The sequence below is a fragment of the Cervus canadensis genome, chromosome 5 (genome assembly GCF_019320065.1).
Source record: "Cervus canadensis isolate Bull #8, Minnesota chromosome 5, ASM1932006v1, whole genome shotgun sequence".
Taxonomy (NCBI): domain Eukaryota; kingdom Metazoa; phylum Chordata; class Mammalia; order Artiodactyla; family Cervidae; genus Cervus; species Cervus canadensis.
Window position 1 is genome coordinate 73,473,988 of NC_057390.1, and position 14,526 is coordinate 73,488,513.

A 14,526-nucleotide genomic window follows, 5' to 3' on the forward strand; every position below is an offset into this window, starting at 1 on the left:
TGAAATGTAATGGTAACTTAAGACTCAGGCAAGCTTTGAGTATGATCTCTACTACTCTGAGACACGAGTAATAGAAATCTATTCTATTACTATTCTATTCATTTGCTTATTCATTTATCAGTTTAATAATATCCATCAGATATGTATAAGTGGCAAGGTGCCTGGATACATCAGCAGGCAAGCTTCCTGCTCTGTTAAATGAACATTCATAATGGGTAAGATATGCAATAGACAAGTAAACCAATAATTACTAATAGTTGTAATTGCTGTTACAATTTAATGTAATGACAATTTGGGGATTAAAAATTCTGGAGGTGGGGGATATTTTAGACTGGTGATTAGGATGATAAGACTTTCTTTTCTCTCATTAGTTTTTAATCTAGTCTGGACTTTCAAGCCAAATGTGCCTGAGAAGGCTGTCTGTTTACTGCCTTACTGAGCTAGAAATACAACTAATGAGAATAGGCTCCACAGGCCTTCTTCTTCCTGAAATGGAGCTCGAAAATGCTTGACAACAAGGAGTGCTCTAGACTCCTGTTGTTGTGCTGCTTTTGTGAGAGTTTAATTGCTTTTGAATGCATATGAATGTCAATTCGAACCAGGCTAAATACGTCTTCTTGGAGACAGAGCATTTGGTCTTTCTTTCAAGTTCTTTTGTTTGCTTGAATCAGCTTTGTAGTTTAACAGATGTTTTTGGAGGAAATGGAGACATAAGCTTTTATAATGCCGAAAATTAAATGAGAAACAATACTCTTCCTTTCATTTTTCCCCAAAACATGCAATCCCGCAGAACTGGCAACCCACCCACACTGCAGAAAATTTCCACTGTTAGAGGGTACACCTTACTAAAATGAAAGATATTTTTTGTGTGTACTAAGAGTTCATAATATATGGTTCATTCTTTGGGGAGATACATAATTGAATGTGTAAGTGATTATCCCTTTAGCCTTGAGGAAGGATAGTGTTTCTTACATTCATAAAATCTTCTCTCTTTAATTAAAAATAAAGTAAAATTACCACAGGAATAGGAATGCCCAGATTTTCTGTGCCAACCCTACCCCTCCAAACTTCTGCTCTACCACATAAGCAAACCCTCGTCCCACCTCAAGGAACCCATACACATACACACATGCTCTCCATGCTTCTGACTCTTACTCTTATATGATGCTTTCTATTTAACTGTGATGCTCTCTTCTGACCCATATCAAACAATTAAAATTACTGACATGCTTCTACATTACTTGTGCCCTTGCTTCTGCAACATGACTGCAAAGTTTTTAAAGGAAGAAAATAGAATACAAAAAAAGCATCAGCTTTGGGCTTCCCTAGTGGTTCAGTGGTTAAAAAAAAAATCCGCTTGCAATGCAGGAGACCTGGGTTCCATCCGTGGGTTGGGAAGATCCCCTAGAGAAGGGAATGGCAACCCACTCCAGCATTCTTGCCTGGAGAATCGCACAACAGAAGAGCCTGGCAGGCTACAGTCCATGGGGTTGCAAAGAATCGGACACAATTGAGCTACTAACACTTTGGAATCAGACAAACCTACTCTAATTTTAACTCTATAACTTTCTACACATGTGATTTTGGACCAGTTCATTAACTTCCCCCAGCCTTGGTACTCAAGTCTGTAAAATTTCCTTCCATCTCTCAGAAAGGCTCTGCCTGTAAGTTTCACGTTCAGATAGATCGATCTCTAGTTTTGTGTGTGAGATTGCTAAGGCAGCCCTGGGTTCTATATTCACACCACCTCAAGTCTGTAAGAAAGGACAGAATATCTTGCCAAGCAGCAAAGACTTAACGGTAACTTATCATGCTTATGTCACACTTCTGCAGCTGAACATAGCACATCAGTCAGAGAAACACCACTTGTTGACTGTGTTACTTCACATTCTCCACAATTAGATCTGGGAGTTCTGTGAATTCCACCAGAAGCACACAAGTACAGAGTACAGAGGAAATAAGGAGCAATTTTTCCTTATTTGGTGATGTGCAACCAAGTATTCTTTTGTAGTTTGTTTTTATTTTTGGTAGATGGAATAGACAGAGAAAGTATAGGAGAGAAAAATGTGAAAAGAAGAAAAATATCAGAGGATATTACAGGTAATAAAATTAATATGACTTGATAAAAGTTTGATTCATGTTAAACAATGTTTACTAGGTTGCAGTATTAAACACATTTTTATGGCAGGTTATATTCAAAGAATTTGAAAACCAGTGTCCAAGTGGAAAATCCAAATATTGTCAAAGGAGATATGGATGCTAACAAACCAAAATCTATGAAAATTTTCTACAATAGTAAAGATTATAATAGTGGGGAAAGGCAGAGACATTACTTTGTCAACAAAGGTCAGTCTAGTCAAGGCTATGGTTTTTCCAGTAGTCATGTATGAATGTTAGAGTTGGACTATAAAGAAAGCTGAGCACTGAAGAATTGATGCTTTTGAACTGTGGTGTTGGAGAAGACTCTTGAGAGTCCCTTGGACTGCAAGGAGATCCAACCAGTCCATCCTAAAGGAGATCAGTCCTGGGTGTTCATTGGAAAGACTGATGTTGAAGCTGAAACTTCAATACTTTGGCCACCTGATATGAAGAGCTGACTCACTGGAAAAGACCCTGATGCTGGGAAAGACTGAATGCAGGAGGAGAAGGGGATGACAGAGGATGAGATGGTTGGACAGCATCACTGACTCAATGGACATGAGTTTGGGTGGACTCCGGAAGTTGGTGATGGACAGGGAGGCCTGGCAAGCTGTGGCTTATGGGGTCACAAAGAGTTGGACACAACTGAGCGACTGAACGGAACGGAACTGAACTGATATGTATTGAATACTTTTAGGACTAATCTTTTGATTTGCATGCCTCTTGTCATTGAATAGAGTTTAATCACATTCCCTAGAAGGCAATAGTTTATTCTTCCATGGGCTAGAATTTCTGAAGGAATTGTCAACATACTTGAGTGAAGTGTTAAATGGCGCAGGATCTTGAGTGCCCTGGGCTGAGGCTGGCACAAGTAGCTATTCCAAAGTCAAAACCAGGTGACTCTGGCAGGCAGGGCTGGGCTTTGGCAGAATTAATTAAATAAGCAGTGCATGTGTTAACATCACCTCTCTATCCAGGTTATACACGCTTCTTCCCCTGGTAATCTACTGTTCCCATTAACCTGAGCCAGGAACTGACCTCCAGGTTTAAACGCCCTGTTGATTTTCATAATAGAGTCTACAGAAAAAAAACTCACTGGAAAGTAGCAGAATTTACTCAGCTGGAAGGGACAAGAAAGGTGAGGGAAGAGAAAAAGGAAGGGAGGGAGGGAGAGAAGAGTAAAGGAACAAACAGGGATGGAATGGCAGACCTTTTAAGTTTTTCTGGATCATACATACTTAGAAGAAGAAAATGACACTTGGAATAAATACAGCTTTAAGGACACAGCTAGAATTGTCACATTACATAAAGACCTATACACACGACCCAACTGAAAAATCACATAAAATTAACATTGACCAAAATCACCTTTCAAAGTGTAGAATAATATAGCCATAGTGAAATACAAACTCAATGGCAGCATACATTTTGACTCTGTAGTCATTAGCAAGTATCAGATATATCACACACTCACAGTGTGTGTGAGTGTATGTGTGCATGTGTGTGTGTGAAGGGTGCCAAAAATAACCACACAAATCCTGAGTATGATGTAGGAAATGAGAAGCATCATCTAACTAGGTTATGAGCAATCACTCCTTGCTCATCCCCTCCTTTCAGCAGAGAATACAGTGATGTGAACCGTGGTACAATGAATAACTTTGTGGCTAAGCTGAAGCAGATAGTCAATCTACGTATCTTCTTTAGTCATCTATATCACAATCCTTTGCTTTTATGTAGCATTTAATTAATTTTATTTCATTTAATCATAAAATTACAGACTGTCAGAGCTTAGTTATTCTAGAAAACATCCTGCCAAGTCCATATATTTTATAAATAGAAAACTAAGGCCTGAGAAGTTAAGAAAGATCAGTCAATATTTAAAAAAAAAAAAAAAATTATGTTAGAGCCAGAACCAGAATTAGGTGCAATACAATGACTAATGTATGTCAATTATGCCCTTTTTGTTGAAAAGGACAGTGCAAGTGGCAATGTTCATACAGTAATTTGATTTATTTGAGTGGAAGACAGTGGAATATGATTCAAGACTGGTCTGTTGGTCAGCCATGGTCTAGCAGCAGCAGCAATAATCAAAAGGAACAAACAAGCTACAAAGCAATTATCAAGAAAACAATTTTGAACAAGTGTCTTGATCAATGTATTGAATCTCATAACAACTGACCAGACAATTATGAGTGTAGCTTTCGTTAGGACTGAAACACCTATCAGTGATTCACTGGTTGTCCTCCAGTGAGGAAAGAAATGAACCTGAGGAAAGAAATGCACTCACCAGGCATCAAAATGACTTTCTTTATCTCTTAATTGCATTTGAGTTTTGAGGCTCAATAAATAAAATCATAATCCTCAAAGCATTAAATTTTAAACAAAGCCATGAAAATTGCACACTTCATTCAATTTAGAGAAAATTGCATCCATATAATGTGTTTATCTTTCATCACGAAACACATACCAGAAAGCTACCTTGTCTGATGTATGATTTCAAAATTTATGATCTTAAAATTTTGAGTACCTGGTCTGACATCCTAAATAAAGCATATGCAATAGTCAGGAAAGGAGCAAACTTCTAGTTATAAGATAAATAAGTCCTGGGGATACAATGTACAGCATGGTTACTACAGTTAACAATATTGTATTATACACTTGAAAGATGCTAGGATAGTTATCACAAGAAAAAGGAAATCTGTGACTCTGTGGTGATGTATAGCAATTAAATTTATTATAGTTACAGTTTTGCAGTATACACAGATATCAGATTGTTGTATGTGTATGTGGGCTATGTTGTTTCAGTCATGTCTGACTCTTTGTGATCCACTGGACTGTTGCCTGCCAGGCTCCTCTGTCCATGAGATTCTCCAGGCAAGAATACGGGAGTGGGTTGTTGTGCCCTCCTCAATGGGATCTTTCTGATCCAGGAATTGAACTCATATCTCCAGTGTCTCCTGCATTGCAGGCAGGTTCTTTATCCATTGAGCCACCTGGGAAGTCCTAAATTGTTGTATACTTAAAACTAATACCATGACATATGTCAGTTAGATTTCAATAAAAACAAAAAGAGGCTTAACTCAGAATAATTGCAACTGGTCTTTTCCCAACCTGGGAAATGAGAGATGTTCACCAGGGAGAGCTAGAAAGAAACACATATATACCAACACCAAATAGGTAGTAAGCAAATTCTAGAAACTTTATAAAAGTGATCTTACCAATAAAAGAAGCAAAGGCTAACAGAAAGCTTCCTATGTAACAGCCAGATTAATTTGTTAAGAAACATTCATTGTACTGTGGAAAAGGAAGCAGGCATCAAAAATTCAAAGAATTATCACTGAAAGTATTCTTTTTCTTCCAATTTTTTCTTCTTTTCAAGTTGGAAACCCAATAGTATTAAATATTTAGGGATGACATTTCTTCTAGACATACAAAAGACCACATTTCATGAACACAATGAAAAAGGATAATTCTTAGAATTATAAATAGATGGTCATTTTTTTGGTCTCTGTTGGTGGTGGTAAAATTATTCAAGGCCCAATAACTTTCTGCTGAACCTCTCTCTTCATATCTGGGGAATCTTTCAAACACTAAATGTACATCTGAACTCTCACAAAAAGCTTCCTCTGAAAAAAAATTCAGTCATCATTACCCCCATCTTCAGTGAGGCCCTGGAAAGGAAACCTCAGAGAACTCACAGTGAAATGATCCTTTTTCATTGGTTGTTGATGACTTGAAAACTTTCAGCATAACCCAGACCCAGAGAGGTTTTCGCTTCTATTCCGGTTTGAGGACAGAGTCACGCGTTCCAGGGGCTCCATCAGAAATCATGTGCCTGTGCCCCCACACCTCACCCTGTTTAAACTAAGTGACATGCATGGACTCTCCACAGGTATCTGCTAACCCTTGAGAGCTCACCAAGTTTCTACTATGTTGCAGTTTCAGTCTACACATTTACTGGCAACACATACAGATAAGGCATGACCTTGACCCTCCTGTTGCTTAGAGGATAGCTTTAACTGTAAGGTAAGTAAACTTTTACTGTGAAAGAGTTGATCATTCTAAGTTATCTACTGGGCATACAAGTAGTTAATGTTATAAACTTTCAAAATAAGGAGACCCAGGTACAAAAAGGAGGTGTTGGAGGCAAGAAGGAGAGGAAATTTAAGTTGCCCCATTAAAGTTAGAATTGCTGTCTCCCTCCTGTAGATTCCCTATGGGACTTGCCAAATATACCTGCTTGTAGCCTACACATCCAGAGCTATATCTTCCTTTAATACATATGCATATATACACATATATACCCCCAGGCTTATATTACAGTTTTATATTGAAAATCATATATATATATATATGTATATGTAAATGTATATATGTAAAGTCATATGTATATATATGTGAATACTAATTCAAATAAATCACTGACACAATGGACATGAGTTTGAGTAGGGTCTGGGAGTTGGTGATGGACAGGAAAGCCTGGCGTGCTGCAGTCCATGGGGTCGCAAAGAGTCAGACACAACTGAGCAACTGAACTAAACTGAACTGAATTCAAATAAAAGTCCTAGAGTTCAGCTGCACTTCAGTGATATTTCAGACCTTATCGATCCCTGAACACTCAGACAACCCAATTCATATAGTGCTCTAAACAAGTATTGTTCACCACGACAAATATTTACTATTGAGTTTCTACATATGTCAGACATGACAATGTGTAAAACATTTCCTCTTTCTCGGTGACCTTACTCAAAGAGGAAACAGATAACTTCCCTGTGACATACAGTGGTAGAATACGCAAGTAGTATTAGGAGAGCACAGAGGAGGGTCACCAAGTCCAGTGTAGTGAGAGGGGTAAGTTGGATGGATAAGATGGTGGGAGGGATAGGGGCTTTGTGGGGGAAAGAAGAGCAAGAGCAAAGCCACCACACTTTCTAAACAAATAAGCAAACCAATGAATGAATGATGTGTGAATGGATGATGCATGAATGGATGAACAGAACAGAACTCTAAAGGGGAAGGATACTCCATGAAGGGAACATAATATGTGAACAGGTACCACAGAGATAAATTTAGCAAGATTAGAAATCTTAGCTAGAGGAGCTTTGGGAGAAAAAGCAGAGAACTTGATTGAGGCGAATTGGGTAGAGTTCTAGCTCTCTGATTAAAAGCCTGTTCCTGAAATACTGCTGATTCTTTCTTCTTCCTTCTTATTCTTAACCTGGGAAAGGGTTAGTCAGCTATTTTCAACTCTCTGAGATCCCACGGACTGTAGCCCGATAGTCTCCCCATTCTTAACCTACATAGCCACTATAATTTCAGGGCTGGGAGTCTGGAACTGACTAAGCTTGGCTCTTTCAAGGCCAGGTCCATTAATCTACAGAGTGTTTAGAACTGTGGTTAAACAATGAGAAAATGTATAGCAGTCCTTGACTACAGAAATGTCATCAGCAGCAGTATGCACACATATAAATGCACATACGTGGGTATCCTTCTTCCTCACATATACATACTAATTACTCTTTGGGCAGCTACGGGCTGAAGGATCATACTTCAGAGCAGAGACTACTACTGCCAGAAGATCTAGAGAATTTGGCCTCTTTCCTACATTTTATATGAGGCCAAGAGTGAAGAGACTTCAGATCTGTGTTGCAGCCATCAAGGAAATCCAAATAGACTCTAAATCCTATCAAGCTAGGATGTCAAAATGATGACACCTCCAGGGATAATGTGGATTGGATTGCAATTTGCCAGGGAACTACAATGCAGTTGATTGATCAGCATTGCATAGTGGCCAGAGCAGAGGATTTGGAGTCTGACTACCACGGTTTGGAGCCTCATTCAACTTTTTATCAGCTATGATTTTGAGGCATGTTGTGTAACTGATCTGAGCTACTCTTTACTCATCTGATGAAGGTGACAAAATTGCCTTTTGAATGACAGATTCAAGAGACTCTAAGCCCTCTTCTACTGGTTGTTCACAAAATACTTCCTTTCCCCTACTCTGGCTTCTCTTAATCACCCTGTCCTTGCCCAGTTTTCTCTCAGGCCACTCTTTGTTTCTTTCTCTGGCTCAATTTTCCCTGCCCACTCTTTACACGTTTGTGTAATCTGGAGCTATAAGGGTCTTATATCTCAATATCCCTGGGGAATTCCATTGTCTCTGATGCTTGTGAAAAAGTGCTTCCTACACCTTCATCTCCAAGCTTTGCCTCACGTAACTCCAGACTCCTATATCTGAATCCCTACAGGACACCATCATAAACATAACTGACATAAAGCAGAGTAGAGTTTATACTTAGTTCCACTCTTCTTCCTGGTGTCACTGGAGCAAGTGAGCAATTAGGAACAAAAGCTGAGCGATGCTGGGCTCATGTGTCACATTTGGTAAATATAGTGGATTGAAAGGCAGAAAAGGAAACATGATTCAAAAAAATCTGGGAAAGGAAATAAGAAAATCTGAGGATCAATGAGGACAATTACAACAATGAATGGGAGTACTTCAAATGCATGAAAATCCATCATATTTATTTTTCTAAACTCCCTGGTCATCTTTGAGAGATGCTTTGGAACCTAATGAAAATTTGTAAATAAAAGAAAGAATCAGGTATTTCTCCTGTTTTTCCCAAAAGGAATATACCTCAAAGGAAATAAGTTGTTAATGAAGTAAATTTTCTCTCTTTCCAGGCAATATTCTAGCTATTGAATAAAGAAAAAATGAAAGAATTAGAATATTACTATGTCACATATAAGGTACTATAACAAAACAATGGACTAAGATGTTGATTATCAATGGCTGCTAACATCACAAAAATAGAGACAGGTAGATAGGATGAAACCTATAAAGAAAACAAATGGTTCTACTTCTGAATTATTCCTATGTAAAGATCAGAATTTGAATCTGATCAACTCTCCAACTTATAGGAAATAAAAGGAACAGAGGCAATGCAAACAACAATTTCTGCGGTAAATGTTACAGGAAAATATAACCTGGTATCTTAAACAAATAAATAGTAAAGGAGGAAAGAGATATGGAAAGGAAATTTTAAAACAGATTTAAGGAATACAGCAACCAAAGTCAATGTTTATTTTTTTATTTGGAGTCTTATTGCTCAAACTAAAAATTATAGATGATGATAAGGTGAAGGAGGAGGAGGTTGGGGTGGTGGTGATGATGATAGATCAAGATTTGAGAAAATTTTAATATATGCTAACTGGAAATTTGCTGAATTAAGAAATTATTGATTATTTTATATGCATGAAAATGGCAGTGAGATTTTATAAAAGATTATCTTTTAGATAATCATACTGAAACATTTGGTATGTTTGGACTGCAAGGAGATCAAACCAGTCAATCCTAAAAGAAATCAGTCCTGAATATTCATTGGAAGGATTGATGCTGAAGCTGAAGCTCCAGTACTTTGGCCATCTGATGCAAAGAGGCAGCTCATTAGAAAAGACCCTGATGCCAGGAAAGATTGAAGACAGGAGGAGAAGAGGACAGCAGTGGATGAGATGGTTGGATGGCATCACTGACTCGGACATGAGTTTGAGCAAGCTCCAGGAGTTGGTGATAGACAGGGAAGCCTGGCATGCTGCAGTCCATGGGGTCGCAAAGAGTCAAACAAGACTGAGTGACTGAACTGAACTGAAATGTTTACAAATGAAATATATCTGAGATTTATTTCAAAAGAATCAGAGATGAGGAGAAATGAATGAAGTATAGATGAATGGTTAACTGCTGAAGCTAGAAAGGGGTATACAGAGTTTTATTAAACTATTCCCCCCACTTTTGTATATGCTTGCCATTTTCCATAAGGAGAATTTTAAAAGATATCTGAAAGTGTTTGATTGAGTAAAGGTTCTGATGCATCTGGAGGCTTGTCATAAAATCACTATTAGGTTAGAAATCAAATTTAGGATGTGACCAGCCCTGATATCAAAGGTGACTACAGTTAAGTTGGGAACATAGGAACACAGTATAATATGGATTTCATAGTGCACCAGGGTCATTAAAGAGAAAGAGATATTGCCAAAGAGTAATTGAGAGGTCTTTCACCCCTCAAGTCAACATACTTGATTAAACACTCTTGTACCATAAGAATCATCTTGAGTACTGATTAAAAAGACAATTTCTAGAATCCAATCAAGAACCAATGGGGAAGGAGCTGAAATGTTACAGGTTTAACTAGTGCTCCAAATGTTCATCATCATAATTTAGGAATCAAAGTGGTTTATTTCAAGCTGTGTGTGTATGCATGCTAAGTCACTTCAGTCGTGTCCAACTGTTTGTGACCCTACGGACTGTAGCCTGCCAGGCTCCTATGTCCAGGGTATTGATTCTCCAGGCAACAATGCTGGGGTGGGTTGCCACGCCCTCCTCCAAGGGATATTCCCAACCCAGCATTATCAAACTCAGGTCTCTATGTCTCCTGCATTGGCAGGTAGGTTCTTTACCACTAGTACCACCTGGGAAGGTCTAATTTCAAGGTACTATATGATATTCCAATGTAAGTGGTTAGAAGTTGGAGGCAGTTGGACTAGGATTTGATAAGCAAAGAGTAATACAGGTTTGGGAGTTATTTTCATAGATTTTCAAAAATAATTCAATAAAGGTTCTCACCAAAACCAGAGGATGGTGCAACAGAACCTCCAATGGTTAAAGGACACAACTGACAATTCTAGGAGCCAATCACTCATCACTCTCATCCCTAATGTCCCAACTGATTGTGAACCGCACACACAGATAAGTAACTAAAGCATCAGCTGTTTCGGTGGCAATGAATGAAAGAAAGCAGTCTGAATCTGATGCCAAAATGCAGGTGCCTACTATTTCCCTGGTAGGATTAAAGTTAAAGCCCTTCAGGTAAAGTATACCTGATAAATGTGCCTGCCCATCTGAATCTTCAAGAAGTTCCCTGGCCTAATCTTCCTACTGCTGAGGAGGTATGGATTAAGGTGATGGCCCTTCTATTTGATCAAGGAGTTAGACATCTAGAGAGAAACAGAGAGTGGGTCCTATTTCTTGTTTTTCTAGCATCATGAGTGTACTTGGTCACAGAATGGTCCAATGGATGTCAAGTTCTCCTCTGAGAAAGAGTAATTAAGTTACAGCAAGAGACCAGAAATGTGCTACCCATTGGCCACAGCAGGACTTAAAGATTAACATTATTTCCTACAGGCACTGTTTGCGTAATCTCTCTATCCTTCATTAATGTTTGTTCAGTTTTTAGAAAATGATGCAACAAGCTCTTAACACAACAGAGAACAGAAATTAGTTTTCCAGGTTTATTTTGGTTACTTTCTAAGAGCAACAAAAGTGACAAAAAGGTGATAATTTATTGGAAAAATATCATTAATTAAAATTGTTGTTTTCTATTTCTTGTTAATTAAGACAATACAAATTATGTGCTCAAAGATGACCTGGCATATAAGTTATATATAACCATATATAAGTCCCTAATAAATGTCTGTTGTTGTTGTTGCTGAATCAGACTTGTTATGGGATATAGAATTTGTGATGAATTATTTTACAGAAATTAGGTTACTTCATTAAACCTAAGAATTATAATATTTAATTAGAATTTTAAAATGCTAATTTTCCCTGTAGGCTCTTGAAAATATATAGGCATGGGTACTACATGGTTTTAAATATACTTTATCTTACTAGCAATCAGTAGAAAGTGCTAGGGTTTGGAATTTAAAACAGAGTTTAAATCTGAGCTCTACCAATTACAGCCTGTGTCGCTTTAAGCTCGTTACTTGACCTCCCTGAGATTCAAATTCTTCGTCTGATAGGTAACAGTTCCCTTGGCTATAAAAAAGGAATGGTAATATTACATTCTTCAAAGTGTTGTTGGAAGAATAAATGAAGTCACATTAGTAAAGTGTTTCCCTTAAAATACAATGCTCATATAGAGTTTTAGAATGTTTAAATGCTCTTCAACACATAATCTTCTCATTTGAACTACTTATAATACTATAACTAAGGTGGGACAGACAACTTTATTTAACCTTTACAACTATGAAGATCAGTATTCAGTGAGTTATTGCTCTTGTTCAGTCACTAAGTTGTGTCTGACTCTTTGCGACCCCACAAACTGCAGCACTCCAGGCTTCCCTGTCCTTCACTATCTCAGAGTTTGCTCAAACTCAAGTCCATTGAGTGGGTGATGCCATCCAACAATCTCATCCTCTGTGCCTTCCTTCTCCTGCCCTCAATCTTTCCCAGCGACCGTGTCTGTTGCAGTAAGTTGGCTCTTCACATCGGGTGGCCAAAGTGTTGGAGCTTCAGTGTGTTACTTACTGTATTAGTCTTCTACTACTGTGTAATGGTATTACCAGGAACATAGCAGCTTAGAACAACTACTTGCTGTTTTTGTGGGTCATGTGTCTGAAAACTGCTTATCTGTGTCCCCTACTTAGGGTATCACCTGTCTGCAATAAAGATGTCACCCAAATTTGCAGCCTCATGTGGATTCAACTGGGATAGAATCCACTTTCAAGTTCACTCAACTGTTGAAGGAATTCAATTCTTCTGGTTGTGGGACCGAGGGTTTTAGTTTCTTACTGGCTACTGCTTAGCAGGCTCCCTCAGCTCCGAGAAGCCATTCACAGTTCTTGTCACATGTAGTTCCCCAGTATGGCTACTTGTTTCCTCAAAGTCAGCGAGGGAAAGAAATCCCATCAGGTCGAGCACTATGATGTTATGCAATGTAATCATTTAATCTCTTACATCTCAACACTTTGCTGAATTTTATTTGCTAAAAGCAAGTCATGGAAATGTGTACATTCGAGAGAAAGGGATCACACGGGAGTGTGGACATTAGGAGGTAGAGATTATAGCATCACCTTAAACAGTCTACCTGCCACATTTACCCAAAGTCATATTTCTAAGGGAAGAATCAGAATTACAACCCAGTACTTCCAGTTCATATTTTATGCTACTTTCATTTATGAATTCATTAAAATTTCAGGAAATGTTTAACAAGTATCCACTATATCCAAGGAATTATTCCATGTAAATAAGGGCTGTGATAATGAATATGATATGAAAACTTATCCTCAAAGAACAGGGACTATAGAGTGTGCCAAAATAATTATTCCACAATGATAAGAATGTTAAGAAAATAAAAAAAAATATTTATGACTGGCATACTTAGGAAGGCGAAAACTAGAAAAGTAGTTACAGTGAATGAAGAAAAATATTGGGTTTTTAGAAATGGAATAGGTGCCGAGAAAAACTATAACTTTCAAGAAAAAAGTAAAAAGTTTCAACTTTGTTTTATAAGCAATGCATAATAGATTTTTTCTTTGCTTTTCAATATTTGTTTTTGAAGAAAAGTAATATGTTTAATGTGAGGCTTTGGTTATTCTGAAAATAACACTGCTGAAAATATACTAGAAGCAAGTCACAGTTAGCTTGCCCACAATTGTCACTTCCTGCTCAAAGAAATTTTCTAAATATGAAAATAGAATTTTGTGAGTGTTGGCTGTTTCAAAACTCTGTGATGTGCTCCATAAAAAACTCCATGATAAACACTGGCAATGGTACAACAGTTATTTCCCCTTACACGTCTAAGAGCAAGAACATCTTAAGCTGTTATAATGTTAAGCCTTATCAGTGGAGGTATAGAATTGAAAGGCTTTAAGCTGGGGGAAGAAAAATGGTTTAAGGGTTTAGATGAATTGCACAGACCCGTAAAATGGTATTAAATCAGTTCTGAAAAGATTTGAAGGGGACACAGCACCCTGAAAGTGTGTTATACTTTGGTATCATTAACCGACGATTGGACAACAGAGAAGAGGGAAATGTGAGATGAAATACCAGAATCACACAAGACACTTCAAGTCTTAAGAGGCATGTGAGCCAGGATAAGATGATGACTAAGCTGTTGTTCCTTATCATACTGATACTGATCACTGTAACAAACCTTGCTTTCAAAGCAGAACTTTCAAAGCCAGGGACTGATAGAGGAACTCCCAAACAATATTTTGTTTTATATGTCTTGGATCAATTCAAGAACACTGTGGCTGTGAATAGTGAAGATCACAAGGGAAATCAGACTGGAAATCTTTGGAAAGGTAGACTATCAGTAAGGGAGGAGGCAAGGACAATAATCAACAAAGTGAATTAAGCAATTATTATTCTAACCTCTATGTCCAATGCCTTCGTGGGGCCTCTTGGTGGCCTAGGGTCCCCATCTATAGTGCTACTGGCATCCAATATGATTGTTTTCAATGCTTACATAATACATTTTCCAATCAGGAAACAGGAAAACATTTCAGCCAAAGATAATGACTAGTTTATTTTAAATCCTTTCTTTCTACACCTGCTAAAGATGACAGTGGTGAAAAGGGGTACAAAAGATAAGAGATGATTCTTCCTGA